Source organism: Cimex lectularius, unplaced genomic scaffold (genome assembly GCF_000648675.2).
Source record: "Cimex lectularius strain Harlan isolate CLEC.00 unplaced genomic scaffold, Clec_2.1 scaffold197, whole genome shotgun sequence".
In the NCBI taxonomy this organism is placed as follows: Eukaryota; Metazoa; Arthropoda; class Insecta; order Hemiptera; family Cimicidae; genus Cimex; species Cimex lectularius.
In genome coordinates, this window is record NW_019392961.1 from 539192 (window position 1) to 552802 (window position 13611).

Sequence of the window (13611 nt, forward strand, 5' to 3'; positions counted from 1 at the left end):
TCTTAAACAGGATGAAGACTATGAATTGAAAGAGAGACTTAATTTATTTAGAAAAAATGAAAGGAAGACAGAACTTTAAGAACAAAGTTACTTTAAATGTAATTCAGCGGATAAGAAAGACTTCCGAAGAATAAGGGTTTTATTCTTTGACCTTCGGTTTTTTTTCTCTTTTGCTTTTATTATGTTTTTATTGTTGTGTTTTTAAATAATATTTGTTTACTTGTGTTTGTAAATTATCCAGATTTATATATGCTGGGCTTTCGCTGTGGATTTGAAACACATTCCAATTATGTAGAAACGACGCGCTTTTGAAAAAACAGGCATTTGGTTGGGATAAAGATGTCGCAATGATAATCATTACTTTTTTCTGAGCCGGTTTGTTACGGCAAAAACCTGGCAGATATGATGTAATAAATAAAGCCAAAACCGGTTCTGCAAAGAGTATTGCCTCCCGTTGAAAAGCCTGATTTCTACCAGCCGAAGTTGGGCTAAAGTGAAACCAGTTCAAAAATACATGCTTAATGTATGTCAAATTGATAAAAAAATTATCACGACAGATTGCTATAATGGACTTTCGTTCCGGCTTATCTCATGATATTTACCTGCCAGGCGCGCTTCAGGCATAAATGTTGAATATAAATTGTATTACTCGAGTCTGAAAATTAAATATATTATTGCAAAATGCAATAATATTAATAAAAGGAGGACTGAAACAGCAGAAACTCTAAGGGAACTCAAAATCCCTGTGCAATTTTTATAAGGATTCTTAAGGTACATCTTTTTGAAGTCCCGAAGTAGAAGAACCTAAATCAAATAAAGCTTGCACACAGAATAAAATGCATAACTATAGAATGGTGCGAATTTTTCCAACTCCCCTAGTAAAACCATAGGGTTCATCGACCTTGAGGACGGTAATCAAACCGGGGTTGAAATGACAGGCACATCTGCCGTTCACAGCTGTTACGTACATATTGTGTACAGAATCTTCTAGTTTTCTTTTTCCTAAACTGGCAGAGACCATGGGAACTATATTGTATTATGGTACGAGACTTCCAAGCTCGCATTTGAATCTCCCCTTCTTTGAAGTTTCATTTTGGAAACATCAACTTTATTCAATTCGATTGTTGCCAACGTTTTCCGTCGGCAGTGGTTCAAACTGTTCGCAGAATGGATGGTGTAAATTCGATTTGTTAAGTGAATGAGCGAGCCATGCTAATGGACGGATACGCTAACGTTTATAAATTTATGAGTCTGAGCCAAAAAATAAACTTCTTCAGCAATACCATAATTTACATATGGTGCTAAAATGCATTTAAAATTAAACTTAAATTTCTGCAAAAAGAAAATTAAAATTTCTTTATCTACCGACGTTTAGTAGTTATCGTTTCCATTTTTACGCAAATGTCATTATCACCAATAATGCTATAGCCCACTAATCAGCCTTGAAAATTAAAAATATAGGTTCCATAAAACAACAAATAAAATAGAACATAAAAATAATAAATGTGTTGTTCGTTACACTACTTGTCGAATATTACTTAAGTTTTTTATTACCCCCTGGTTTCTTGGAGACATGAATAATTTATCTATCATTAAATAGATGTATACCTTATTTATGTTTACTAATTGAGTTAACAAGCACTTAATTATAAGCTTTCAAAGATTTAACTAGGGAATATGAATTACACCGATTTGGAGTTTTTGACCGGCCTATCTTCTTCCATTGTGTTCGACTATTTGTCGATATCTGTTTGAATTTACGCAGATACAGACCCGGTTGTTGGTATTTAACCGAAACAGTATATTTGATAGGTGCTGTTAGAAAATTGCCCTCTGTTTATGAAGATCAATACGAGATTAATAAGGCCTAAGTTTCACCGGCAAGTTGCCATTCGGTCGAAGTTGGCGAGTAAATATATTAATTCTGAAACTTATTAACTCCATCATAAAGAATATTACCTGCCTCTAAGCGAAATAATTTAACTGTTGAATATTTCTATTAAGTAAGGTCATGACAAAAAAAGTATTTTTAAGCACAATTATAAAGGTTTTTGCGTAGAATTAAATTCATACCGTCAATACTTGAAACAAAATATGTATTTTTTTTTTTAGTTTAACAATAGTCGTCTAAAACAAAAATTTATTACTCGTCCCTTAATCAGCAAAATATAAATATTTATTCCAGTAACAGCCAACTATATTGTTGGCCTCAAAAGAATGTTCTGGAAAATCACTTCTCTTATTTTCTTCCCTATTTCACTTCATATCCACCTCATCCGAACAAGGGGGCCCACAAGTTTCACCCTCAACATAAACTCAGTTGTTTTTTCTCTACGAGTTGTTTCTCCTAACTAATACATACTACAAAAAAGGTTTCAGACGATTTAAGCATGCTGACGACTCTTCCTTGGCCTGGGCGAGTGAGCTGCCGGATGCAGAAGAATATATTTTACCACTTATTAATTTATTTTTTAACCTTATTTTTTGTATGGTTATTAGTGACCGTTAGTCGATGATTATTCGGAGATCGTGAGATGCGGTCTGGTGTGACGTAGGTTTTTATCCTTTTTTTTATTCCAGAGGCACTCTCAACACGACACACAAGAATGGCACAATTAGAAGCAGAAAACAAACACTTTGAGCCCTGAAGATGATCTCAATAAAGATCGAAACGTTGGCACGATAAAGAAAATGTTTTTCTAAAAAACCTACGTCACACCAGACCGCATCTCACGATCTCCGAATAATCATCTGATTTTTTTGTTCCACGGTTCACTTATATTAAACCAATTCTCTTTTCTCCACGGCTTTAGCAAATGTTTCATTGATTTTTGGAAATAAGTTGTCCTAGCTGATAGCTGCTTCAGTGAGGTGGGGCAACGAGTACTCAAATATCAGAGCAATACAGGCCACAATCCCACAAGGGAACATTCTTAGTCCCATCCACGTTCCTATACATCCTTCAGGAGGATGAAAACCTCTTTTGTTCGACATAATTATCAATCCTTAATTTTCCTTTCTACGGCTTGTATTGCTTCAGAGTTATTATTTAAGTTAATTAAAGCATTAGTATTTCGAAAAATAATATGTATTTCAAGATACATAAATATATATTCGAATTAAAACTCAATCAATGTTTAATTTATAAACCGAAGGTTTTCTATTTTCATTCATGGAAGAAAATTGTTCGTAGTTATACATAGTTCAAAGAAATTGATAAAACTAGTTTCTATTTCTAAATATATTTCGAAACTAAAAACGCTCGTCGTGATGCTCATGGGGTCCATGTCGTCAAGGACGAAAGCAAGTTTAAGGCAAAACTATTCCAATAGACCATTTCTCATCAGGATCTATATGATTTATTGGATGCAATACGACCAAAAGCATCCTAATTGGATTTGAATCCAGAGCGGAGACGTGTGCTGTTTACTGAAAATCAAGGCCTGACACGTTCGATTCCAGGGAGGGTGGAGGAAGGAAGGGAAATTTATCTTAGAATAGAGTTTTGTTGGAGAAAATGTAGTAATGAGGAGGCATTATGTTATATATTCGTGTCACTCTAAATGCTGAGAGGTGCTTCAACCTGCAGCGCCATTCATAGGTAATGAATTTTTATTGACTGTGCCATTTGTCACTAACAGGAGGTCAAGGAGTTCGTATAGGGCGTTAAACCGTTTATTTTCCCAACGAAGAAGCCAGGATTTAAATGAAATAGAACACTTGTGTGATTGTGAAAGACGACCAAATGTTCACAATCTTAAGAATGGTGAATGTACTTCTCAGGTAACCATTCGAAATTTTATTTATCTCCAAATTACACAAATAACAGTAAAAAGGCTAAATGTAATAAGGGTTAAAATATTGTGTCTCCGCGTAACTTATAACTTGGTCATCTAAGATCATCCCCCAAATCGTAGGTCATCGAATAAATTTCTAATCGACTGTTTTCTTCAATAACACTACTTATAATAGCTCTCATACTCTCTATCGGTAATTAGGTCAATGAGGATAACCACATATGATAATGGTATGCCAGATAATCTTTAAAAAAAAGGATGAAAGCCTAAATAAAAAACCCAGCAACAGTAAAATCTGAAATTGGTTCTCTAAGGACTCCAGAATTAACGGGAAGAAGGAAATTGAAGGACCAAACTTTGTGTTCTCAATGAGTCGAGGACTTTTAAGCACAATAGAAATCAATGCATCTGAAATACTAAAGAAAGGAAAGGATCAAACAATGCCACTCAACTACTCAGTTCTGAGAGAGTTAAAAGTATTCCATGACCAATGTTGTTTCGGAGGGTTCATTGAATCGACTCGGGAACAAAAAAACAAATTAACTATTCAATGAGTCCGGGCACAGGGAAATAAGGGTAATGAACAGTAAAAAAAGGTCCTTCTAACGACCGACTAATACAAACAACAGCATGGAGAGGATGAATAACCAATAACCTTCTGGAATCACCTACCAGGCCTAAGATATACCCACTATTCCTTTAGAGACGGAGCGAAATTTCTATTAACTTACAAAAGAAAGATCTCTAGTTTTTAGAGTTGGGTTCGTGGTTGGTACGGTCAAACACCGTGTGAAGAAAACTGGAATGGCGTGTATACCTGGTTTCTTTCTGATACTGCTCACCTGCTCTATAAGCTTAGGACAAACAAATTTTAGCATCCAGGTAGTTATTTATGTTCCTCGGACAACAGGATTTCTCTTTCTAAGGTTCCATCATTAAATATCTCAAATTTCTTTAGTTTTCTTTAAACTAAAGGTATATAAAATATAATGTGTGGTGATTAGAGATCGATTAATCGATATTTATTCAGAATCGTACCAGACTGCATCTCACGATTTCTGAATAATAAAATATAATAATTCTCCTCAACCTGGCAGAACTGATGTCTGTTAGCAATCGACACTGGGTTATTTCAAGTTTACAGGAGGCAGAAAAACTCTTCAAAAAATATTAAACAAATTGGCTATATTTTTTGGTCAAATTAGTAATGTATTATTAACTACCGTTTAATTATTAAGTTTAACAAAACTAAATTAGTGTTAAATTAGAAGATTTCGTTTTTGAGGCCTGCGGTTGATAAAAATACAATTAATCGTTTTGGGCTGTTTTAATCTGACAGCGATAATAGACAGGCGCAAAAATGTTCGGAAACGACTAAATTACCAAAATGGTGAATTTATCCTGAAAGCCAAAATAAGCAAATATTTCTTGTTCTACCGTCTTGAATTAAACTGTTACCAGGAAATATATATTCTATTCCCTACATAGAGTTCTCATTATTCATCTTGATGACAGCCGGTAAACATAAGATGATTCAGAAGGAAAATACGCGTAGAGTCTTTTTTTCGCGTGGCCCATTTCGCTGACTTTCAAAAACATTTTGTCCATAACACGTATATTTAGCCCAATTACCTTTCGGAAAGGCGACTCGGCATTTAACTCATCGGATCGGGTAAATAAATTATTGCGAAATTGAATTCAATTACGCAATTGAATCTGTAACAATTTCAAATTTTTAAATGTCACCACTGCCACATAGCCAAGAAACGGACGACAAGGATGGACTTTAAGAGGTTGGCAGCGTTAGCTGAATACCTCTTCTGAATGTTCACGCTAGGAGACCAACTGTTCCCTAGTTTATTCTAGACATTTGTCTAAAAATAGGCCGCAAGGTTCCCTGAGTAATGAGCGTTGTAGAAAATTTATTATAAATGTATCTACGAATGTCTAAGATTTTTTGAAAACGGATCTCGACGTGTCACATGCCACTTACGTCAAGCTTCTGAACCGTCGGGTATCTTTTACAGGAACCTTTTTGTTAAAATTTGTAAGTTTTTCAAATATACCAAATGATTCAGGAGTGTACAATTCACGTAAACAACTCGTTTTTATGAAAGTGTGTCAAGCCTTGGAACAATTAAGATCGTTTATTGTTTGAAAATGTAAGAACAGAAGGTTTAAAATTCTAGTTTTATTGTTGTAATTATGCCATGCCTATTTGATGCCTGAAGTTATGGTTAGTTACATATACATGCTAAATGTCTCAGACTGCAAACATTACATTAATTTCATAAGTTTAAATAACGTAAGTTATAATAATAACATTAAAAATGGGGCATCGGTGGCCGCAACGGTTTAGGCGTTGACACGGCGCTCATCACTGTATGATAAACGTCCCGGGTTCGAATCCAGCGGCCCTACATCCGAATGTGCAAAAACATAATACCATAAGTTTAAGCAACAATTCGCCAAAACTACATCATTATTTTTTGTTTAGTTATAGTTTAATATTGTCAAATCTGTAAGAAAATTTACAAAAAAAACTGATTACTATTAAGTTTGACTACTGTCCCGCACCTGAGTACATAAAACATTTGGTATGAATTGTAAATAAAAATCACCTATAATCAGAGATGATTAGAAAAGTGGAACCATAGGTAGGGTCGAACAGAAAACATCTACTGTCGGTAAAGGTGATCAAAAAGGTTCAACTGTAGGTAGTAGGTAGTAAGTAGATATTTTTAGAAGAGACCTACTGTAGGTAGTAAGTAAAAGTAAAGCACGTAATCGCACGAAAATACCATTGAGTTGATCAGAAAATATAAACTTAAGTAGCGATGATCAGAAAAAAATTGTAGGTAGTAAGTAGAGATGATCAGAAAAGTCTGATGATTTGTACTTGATACTTATGGTAGATGATTTGTAGTTGTTAGACTAGAAGAAGAGCTTTGCCCGGTTGAGGAGGTCAGGATGAAAGAAAGCGAGGGCGTTGAACGAGCACTCTCTGACCAGTGAACATCTGTTCAAAATGGCACAATAGATGTTTTGAATCTCGAATCCTGTTCAAAGGCACTTTGGACGACCATGCATTTGCCGGAGAAGTAACGGAAACCTTGTGATAATTCAGATTATCTTTGATTTGAAACTATCCCACTTTCGAGTAACTACAATTCTCAATTCAATCCTAGAAGTTCAACGACAATCTTCCACAGTCCATGGTGAAGTAAACAGTTCAAAAATTATTTCGGTCATTTCGCTAAAATCAGATTGCTATTAAAAAAATGTAGCTTTTGGTTATGCAACCCAAACGATATCTATAAAAGCGAAGGTCTTATAAAAATCTTTATCAAAACTATAAAAAATCCTGAATCGAGTAATATCTAGTGACGTTTGTATTATTCTGATAGACAATGGCGTTAAATTGAATTTGTAATGACTTTCACTTTTAACTTACAGCAAAGAACATCGAATTGGAAATTGAACATAGCCTGCATATCCCATAACTAATACCATCGAGCCCGTATGGATGTATTTTAAAAACGCATTTCTCATATGGTGTATAATGAAATATAATTTAAAAATAAATACAGGGGAAAGGCAATTTTTCATGGACAATTTTTTTTCTTATCCTCAAAAGTTCCGAATAGAAAATATATTTCATATGTGCCGTTTGCCGGCGAATTGTCAATCAACCGGAACATACCAGCCAGCATCTTGGATAAATTATTATAAAACGCAACAATTTACAAAATCGACCTTTTAAAAGGAGAATCGCACGAGGGAAATTGTACCGAATCGTTTTTTCTTCTACAATACCTCACACGTTGTTTCAATTTTGAAAATTAAAAGTCAGACAGACCGTTAGGAATGGAACTCCCGGCACGTCGGTTAATTCCTTTGTTCTTTTGCGAATCGGATGCCCGTTGGGGGGGGGCGTTGTAGAAGTTGCCGGCAAGGCGGAAGTCGCTTAAGCAGAACTGCTTGAAAGATGTGGGCTAACAGTCATCGCATGAGCAAATGCTACATAATTTGGATCATGACAAGATGTCTTTTTTTATATGTAATGTATATAATAATTTTTTTTGCTGTTTATTTTATAACTTTATTATTTGTACTCTTGGTTGGTGAACATTTTAACAATATGGAATTTTATTTATTAACCATCCATGCTACAGTATATGTTCAATAATTTACAATAAAAATAATAAAGTTATAACATAAACAGTAAAAAATATTAATTTTTATTTTTTTAATTATATGTGATATATATATTTTATCAAGTATGTGTAATCGAATTTAACCAAGGGGGTATCAGTCGGATAAAAAGTTGATAAATCGAAGATGTAAAATTTTTTTAACTCTTTAGAATAATATGCCGACCCTAATGTTCTGATAAATACAAATAAAAAGTTTTTTTGTTGAAAATGTAGTAGAAATGGCTTTTTCTGTTGACACTCTAAGTTTCTCGATACATTCGATTTCTGTCCCTCTTTTAATGAGTTTACTCACTTGATAAAAGTTTATCCTAAATTCAACGTCTCGTCAGACGACCACTACCATTTCACTAGAAGCGATTTAAAGCAATCAGCACTACACGGTACGGCTTGACACCGTCGACTGGCCAACTCGCCTTCTCTCACCCAAGCGTATTGATCAGGCTCTACTCCTCCCTCCATCCCGATCCCTCCTCCCTGCCGGCTTCCTCCCCTTTTTTTTGATACAGGTTTAACACCACGTGTACGGCAGATAAAGGCGGTAAATAATCGCGCTCAAGACCTTCATCGGTTGAGTTCAACTGTAGCGCCCAATGTTCTGAACTAATGGGGGGAGAACCCACGTGGTGCAGGTATGGCCATATGGTACGGAACCGCTGGGACGTGAGAGAAGCTTGCCACATGCCTGGTGCGATCCTCTGGACGGATTTGACCGTTAAATCGTATTTCTGTTTTCTAATTCTGGGTTCCTTGGTGATTTAAAGAGAACCTCATCAGATGCCATGGAATGTGCTAGGAATTTGACTGGCACATCGCTAATCTTCAGCCGTTGTTATTTTCTTCCCAACGTGTGTTCACATTGGTTTATCAATGAGTAATACCTAGTGAAGAATTTTTCTATTTCCTGCAATTCTGCCCGCTGATCGAAAGATAGACTTTAGTCTTCTTAGATGTTTCTACTTTTTTCAAATCGAAAAACAGCTTTTTGAGAATTTTAAGACAATGTTTTACAAATGAAGAACTAAGATTTCCCTCAATTCTGATTGCTGATCGAGAGAAGGAATAATCTTCCTAAATCTTTCTATTTCTTGTCATAATCAGAAATATTTCAACAAGCCAAGTCGAAGTACAGTAAAATTTCTCTCAGTTCTACCTGCTGATCGAGAGATAAGACATTAATCTTCCTAGATAATTCTATTTCTTAGATGAGTCCTTACGACTTCCATTAATTTCTGCCTATTGAACAAGTGTTCAAAATATCCATAAACGAATCTTATTTCTTTAAGATGTGTTATTTTGATGTATACATAATTGGTTCCGGTCTGATGGGTGTGGATGGTGCTCATTGCCTTGAAAGATTGTCGGAGTTAAATTCGAACCAACCAACGAATAGCACTTCTGTTTAATCAACGTAGGACAAGTGTGCAATTACTCCTACTTTTCACCAAAGTTTGAAGCAAATCTGTAAAATTATACAGCCAGACTGAACGAACCAGGATGATCAAATTAAGATGAAAACATCATTCACTTTTCATAGAAACAACTTAATTGGACATTCATTTCTCAGAAACGGCTAAATCTTAGAGGTTGTTTGTCAAAGCGCTCCAGGAAATTTATTTAAATTAATAAATTACGATTTTGAGATATTATATAATGGAATTTCTAACATTGTTTAAGCACCGTAGCCGAATTCTTCATTTATCTTGGCCAAAATGTTGACAAGTCTAGATAAATCTAACCATTTTATTCTTAAGTTTGATCTTGAAATAATTTCAGTACATACAAAGAGAAAGACACCTATGTCCACAAAACTCTGATAATTCTCTTAGTAGAAACATAGCAAGAGTAGGCGGACCAGAAAATAAAGAGTTTATCGAACCAAGGATATCTATTTTGAAACGTCAGACTTCTCACAAGTAAAAACCGAATAATTATATAATCTTTATCCAAAGAAAAACCTTCGCATGGCTAATATTATTTACCTACGAGAGGAGGCTATACAAACTTGGGTTCACAAATTTTAATGGATTTTTTTCATGATACTAGATCGAAAAATATTACACAAGTGTGCATGCTTTCTTGTCAATGGGCCTAAGAAGCCGAGAAAAAATCAACAGTAATTTTATGAAATGACTATAATATTCCGCAAAATTAAGTCCAAAACGCATATGCTTAATGCTAAGCGATGATGGCCAACTTAATGCAAGAATAAGAGTGGTTTCTTGTTATTATTACACCTGTTTATATTCTGGTGACTTAATGAACCAGCATGCCTTAACAGTATTTTCTAGAAAACATCTGGAGCTCTTACATCTGAGATCTTATCTCCTTGGAAAAACCTACATGCTGTTATTATAGCTTGGGGAAAGACAAACGGGGTAATAGTGGAAACGTTAGAAAAACAATGAATTCTTATTTAAAACACACAAATTACAGGTTTCGTAACTGTAACAATATCGTATTTCTGTACATTACAAACAAACATGTAAAAATTGGAAACAAACTAAACCATCTCAGTACTTTTACATAATTTAAACGCATTTGAACTATTAATATGTATGTCTACTGCTAATGTTTCATGCTGCTCGTAACGACTTGTAATAAAATAATGATAATTAAGTTTTCCGAAAACAACTTTAAAATGTTAATAATAAAAGTTTTGACTGTCCGTACGGCTGTTTTTAGTTTTAGTGATAGAGAGATAGTTTGTATAATGTTTATGACTTGTTCTCGTTGTTAACGATCTTTTGTGAAAGAATATTTATCAGATCTGCTTGTCATACTTTTTATAGTTGCAAATACGTACAAATAAACGAGGAAACGTTAATTTATCTAACTTTAATTTTTTATTTATTTGTGGTGATTAGTGACCGTTAATCGATATTTATTTAGAAATCGTGAGATGCGGTCTGGTGTGATGTAGGTTTCAGAAAAACATTTTCTTTATCGTGCCAACGTTTCGATCTTTATTGAGATCATCTTCAGGGCTCAAAGGGTTTGTCTTCTGTGTATTTGTGCCATTCTTGCGTGTCGTGTGGGCACTCTCGACACGACAAGCAAGAATGGCACAATTACACAGAAGACAAACACTTTGAGCCCTGAAGATGATCTCAATAAAGATCGAAACGTTGGCACGATAAAGAAAATGTTTTTCTGAAACCTACATCACAACAGACCGCATCTCACGATTTCTAAATAAATTTTTATTTATTCATAATACTGAAGTATACACAGTACAAATGAATCAAAATTTGAACAATCAGGAGTGGATAGACAAACGCGAAAATACGAATATTAATAATACGCAAAAACTAAATATAAATTGCTTTTAAAAAACCAGGGGAGTCGGTGGCGTTGAGAAAGGTACTTACAAATTAGCTTTTTTTTTCAAAAAGCATGGCACCCCGAGGATTCATTCAATTTCTCGTTATTGAAATAGGACAAACATATTTTTTTAAATAAGTCTGTTTGGTTCTAAAACTCGAAAAATAGACTTTTTGGGTTCGATTTTTCCCCGGCATTTTTTCGCTCCGATGTTCGGTGTTTCAATTACAAATTCATAACAGCTCTGGATTTGACTCAAATATTCAATTTTATTACATTTAATCTTTTCATTTCAACCAAAACATTACATAAAAAGATAATTAATTAAAAGAAGTAATTTGGTCAACCAAACAATTAAATATAATGGGTTATTACATTTGTTTGGAAGCGCTTTGTCGCTTGTCTCATCTTTCCGTCTTTTTACAAATGTTTTCACTGTATATCATTGTAAGTGAGAAAAATAAGGATGAAATCAACTTAAGCTCCCCTAACGTTTTATTTTATATCTCCGGTTCTGATTTATTTACGGAGGCCAGGTTTGGGGCGTTACGTGTCCGGTTATAGGGTCCTAAACCCCTTTAACGTTTTATGTGGATCGGTAATGTAGTTTGAAAATAATAACTTTTTTCAATCACACTGAAAACAAAATCGGAGGAATTTGGAAAGGCAAACATTTTAAAAGAAAAAGTCATTTATTGGTTTTTCCCAAAAATAGAATTCAGGGATATTTTGTGATGCAAAAACAACTACCAACTGTATTCGTTTCTTGCTGTAAAATTATGATAACCTACATTGCTAGGTCGCTCTATCACAAAATTATTATTTATTATAGACTAATTAATATATATATATATATTTGAAAAGATACGACTCTGCTCGCCGGCAGTCATTTTATGATTTTGAAAAATGGAGTTTTCGGGAGGGTGTGTGGATTCCTTCCCTGGATTTTACCCAAATTCGAAGGCAAAATATGGGAAATTCAGCATTCCAAAGTTTGTAATAACGTTGAATTTCCATAAAATCCAGAGGGGGTTACGAATATTTGGTGAATTAACTAGTCAAAAACTAGTTTCGTCATTTTGCCGTGAAATTATCTAAATATCAAAGTCTATTGATTTGCATCGTGTGAAATCAGATAAGTTGATAAAAACTGTAGGTCATGCAACCCGATTTCATCGAAACTTAAAGAGCAAAAAATTCATTTTTCGATTTTCTCAAAAATTTGTTGCCAAATGTCGTAGAAAATAGGTAATATTGTATATAAGTAAATAACTTATATAAGTAAATAACTTCACAATCATGATTAACTTTTCTGGTTAAGGCATGTTCATCCTCGTGTACGGCTAAGTAACAGGATTTCATTTTATGCATTGGATTTACAACATTTGATACTCCTAGAGCTTTACACGTTATGGTATAATAAATGTAGATAATGAATTTTATAAACATGACCAAACGACGTAGGTTAAAAGATATTTTTTTAGCAAGACACAAAGTTGATATCAGATTCTTCAAATTTTGTATTTCCAAGTGTCTTTCCAAATTTTATGTTTTTACATAAATTCTATCGGTTACTGAAACAGTCCGAGGAAAAAAGAAATTCCGCTTTACGACGGTTGTAATAATATTGAATTGGGATGGAAACCAGTTATGTAGGAGTTATGGATTTTCACGTGGAACACCGGATATTCCAAATGCACAGAATTGCCCCCGGTTAATATTAATTTTGTTATTATAACAAAAGAATGCTTAAAACGAATCGATTGGGAATTCATAGCATAACATGATAAAATTAATCATGACCACTGGTGACACGCCGCACCTGCACGTACTGAAGCAAATCTCTAGGCCGACGTGGAAGATATCCAGGTAGGGTTAGTGTGGAAAGTTGTTGGACAAGGGAGTTTGGGTGTACCTAAAGGGTACTGTGAATTTCTGATAACGTGTTCTTACAAAGTCGTGAACGAATGGAATATGGAGGTCAGTGTAAATGATTTCATTCGAGACGTAGAAGGAGAATTAAGGATTTTCAATTGGAATAGACAGGATTGTGGATGAACTGGAATATTTTGGTTGAGCACAAAACTTCCATTCCGTACGCCCGTATCGATTTTGTAAAGGGTAAATTTGGCGTTAAAGCTTAGGTGAGATCATTGGTCGAGGTCTCAGCAAGAGTTTGGCGGCGGCTTATGTCATGTCGTTTCAGGCAGGGGTGTCTGGATTCCATGCCAGTCTTTTATCAATATACAGTTCCAGGTGTCGTAAGTCATTCAATC

The 13611-nt window shown here is 34.6% G+C and overlaps 1 protein-coding gene across 6 annotated transcripts in view; it reads right to left on the reverse strand.

The window, feature by feature from the left end:
* Positions 1-13611, reverse strand: part of LOC106665826 (sodium bicarbonate cotransporter 3) — a 102797-nt gene that overhangs the window by 67870 nt on the left and 21316 nt on the right. The window contains exon 1 of one of the 6 annotated variants that reach the window (XM_014392593.2): positions 8307-8449. The exons of the other annotated variants lie outside the window; for them this stretch is intronic. The gene's annotated coding sequence lies outside the window, so the exon portion shown is untranslated. Of the gene's footprint in view, positions 1-8306; positions 8450-13611 lie in introns of those variants that run through there. 6 annotated transcript variants of the gene reach the window in all.